Source organism: Dryas octopetala, chromosome 1 (genome assembly GCF_963921425.1).
Source record: "Dryas octopetala chromosome 1, drDryOcto1.1, whole genome shotgun sequence".
NCBI classification, from domain to species: domain Eukaryota; kingdom Viridiplantae; phylum Streptophyta; class Magnoliopsida; order Rosales; family Rosaceae; genus Dryas; species Dryas octopetala.
In genome coordinates, this window is record NC_141366.1 from 14,688,944 (window position 1) to 14,691,969 (window position 3,026).

Below are 3,026 nucleotides of genomic sequence, written 5' to 3' on the forward strand. Positions count from 1 at the left end.
TCAATGACTTCCAAATGAGCGCGTCACAGTCTTGTATGTCTCTAGATTTCTTTTGGTTTCCTCCAAAATCTTATCAAAAATTTGTAATTTTTTCTGATCTTCAAAACTAGGACTTTCAATCAAATATTTAGATGAAGCAAGTGATAAGTGTGAAAAACTCACACTTCAGGAATTTGGTTTAACAATCACAAAAATGACATGGAAAGACCTGGCGTTGGGTAGCTTTTTATTTTGGTCTTTTCTCACTTTTGGATAACTTCTTATTAAATGACAAACTTATTTGGTACGATTTGTGAGACTCATAAACAATGGTGAAGTTTTTCACGTGATTTGGATTCCTTATCATGCCAGCACGATTGGCAAATTGACATGCTGGATTATAAAGGGAGATAATCCAAAAAAAAAAAAAGATTATAAAGGGAGATAATAACAATGTACAATGAAAATGTCACCCAATCGTAACTTAACCATGCTTATGTTTCATAAAGCCCGCCTACATTATTATCTAAGTTGCCAAGGACTCCTTAGTTGTTCAGTACGGAAATGATGTTACAATAACAACAATTTGGAAGGGGGGAATAAACAAGTCAAAGTCAATGCTCAAATATGCCACCTCCTACATTATTATCTAAAGTTGCTGCTAAGAAGCTGCATATAAGGAGGTTACAATGCTGCAACACACTCAGTTTCAATCTTGGCATCCAAAGGCAATGCCGCTACCTGAAATGTTGAACGAGCTGGGGCCGGTGATGGAAAATCTGCAAAACAAATCATATACACCAGGCTGAATAAACAAGTACAATGGTTCTCACTGCCGTGTTTCACATGAAATTTATAAACCATGACTAGTTAAACAAAATACAAAGATTGTGTGTTCAAGGAAGGACTAGCTTTTAACACAGCAAACTGACATCCCCTTCAGAAGAAGAAGGGTCCAATCGGTAACCATGGTTCAAGTGTTCTAGACTATAAATAAGGCAGAGCCAATCTTTAATCATGAATCAACAAACTTTAACAGGTATGAGTATCTGATACCTTTAAGAATTTCATATCCAGTTTTGGCAGATACAATCAACATAGTGCAAAGATGGAGGATCTTGTGTTGTGTTATATGCCTATTTTGCATGCCACAAATCAATTGTTCAATCCTACATACAACATCAAATTTATATTGATATAAAACCTACATTTAGTATAGATCTCATTGACTTTCTTGAAGTCTTTCAAGTCAGCCAACCTGCATAAAAACCATAAGAAACAAACTAATCCTCTCCAACACTAAATTCTAAAATAAAGACTTTTGGAGCAAAGGGACAAAGAATCCATTCAGAATAGTTGTTTTAACCACAGAGAAATAATTGGCATGCACCACTTGCTTTCAGTATTTACCCCATATTTTTCAGAACCTGCAATAATTTCATAAACCCAAATGTCTCAAAATAGTATACCAAGTAAAGCTATCAACTGTACCCTTTTGCAAAATTAACAGTACGAAATTAAAACAGCAACAGGTTATGTTAATTAAACAGGAATTATGATAAGAAAGGTAACTTCTCCTTCATGAACATTTGTGAGAAGCATTACTATTAGATGGCTTGCATAGAAAGACATATATAGATGATTAACAACTGCCACAGTATGTGTAAGGAAATCAAGAACATATCACCAACAAATGCATGAAAATAAAAGGCACAAAATAGATTTCCATATGACTATATCAAAGTTCATATAAACCACAAACTAGGACTAATTCCCAGTAGAACATCAGTAACACATTTAAAAGGCACTTAACATACCTGCTCTGTCTGAGCTTCAACATCATCAGAAATGAACTTCCCAGTCTGCGTCCCAAAACAAACATATATTTCTATCAGTCAGTTCCAAACATGGATGAATGGAAGTGACAACAAAACACAAAACAAAATGCCATGAAACAACCTCTCGAATCAGACCCAGAACTCTAGACACATGAACATAGTTGTTGGCTTTGATGGCCTGAGAGTACGGACCCAATGCAGCTGGAGCTTTGTCTGTTTGAACAGCTTCCTTGATTACTGAATTCGAAGCAAACAAAATTACCTATTTCTCTCTTCTTTGTTTTTATTTTATATCTTCCTCAAATCACGAAGCATGGTCTTACCTTCCATATGCATATTCAAGACTGTGTGTGGTCAGTAATGTCATCTTCAAGGAAGCTGACAGCAGAGGAACCGTTATGGCTGCACAAAAAATAATGGCACCCTAATTGTAAGTGTTCCACCCAATTCTATCACCTGAATGAAGTCCATTAGCTGTTTCTGATCAATAGGAACAGCAAATAGTAAATGTATTTGCCTAACTCATTAAGAAATGGCCAACATTCCTCTGGCCATTTCTTAAGTCATAAAGGGGTTATGAAGGCCCCTTAGTTTTCCAAATGCCCTTTCAAAGAAATCAGTGCCTGGAAACATCTCAAGGAACGACAAAAGAACAATGAAAAACAGAACTAAACATAGAGACATAGAAAACAGAAGCTCAAAGTAACTTACCTGGGAAACAAGCCAAAAGGTGTTTGCTCAGTTCTCATAACTTGACTATCCCTCCACATTGAAGATTAAAAAAAAAAAGAATCAGAATCACATGCAGCGGAAGCATCATAATGAAGCTCATCATAGATCAGCACAATCCTTTCAGAATACATCCTCTCCTATCAAATAGCACCTCATACGAAAATGAGCAGAAACATTCATTAATGGCAAGCATGCATGAGAACTCACCACTAATGCTATCCTGACTATACACATCACAACGTGTAGTCTGGATATCATATGCTGCAATTCACATCCTTATTAATCTGCTAATATTGAAAGCTCTATGGCACCTAAGCAAGATAGATATTACAAAGTAACAGTCAGCAAATGACCACACAAACTTTCATTAAGATTCTACATACTTAACATGTTTAAGTGTTGTACAATTGAGTAGTTTTTGAAACCATCTATGGTAAAATTTATTGCACATGTATTATGCATAAAGTATTAAAGCAT

At 35.6% G+C, this 3,026-nt stretch overlaps 1 pseudogene across 1 annotated transcript; it reads right to left on the reverse strand.

Annotated features, from left to right (window-relative positions):
• Window positions 1–578: 578 nt before the first annotated feature.
• On the reverse strand, window positions 579–2,288 carry LOC147298292 (reactive Intermediate Deaminase A, chloroplastic-like; annotated as a pseudogene). Its single transcript, XR_015122956.1, has 6 exons — window positions 2,274–2,288; window positions 1,939–2,079; window positions 1,797–1,841; window positions 1,329–1,406; window positions 1,188–1,237; window positions 579–758 (listed from the first exon to the last, which is right to left on the reverse strand). The product of XR_015122956.1 is annotated as a reactive Intermediate Deaminase A, chloroplastic-like (transcript).
• Window positions 2,289–3,026: the final 738 nt, after the last annotated feature.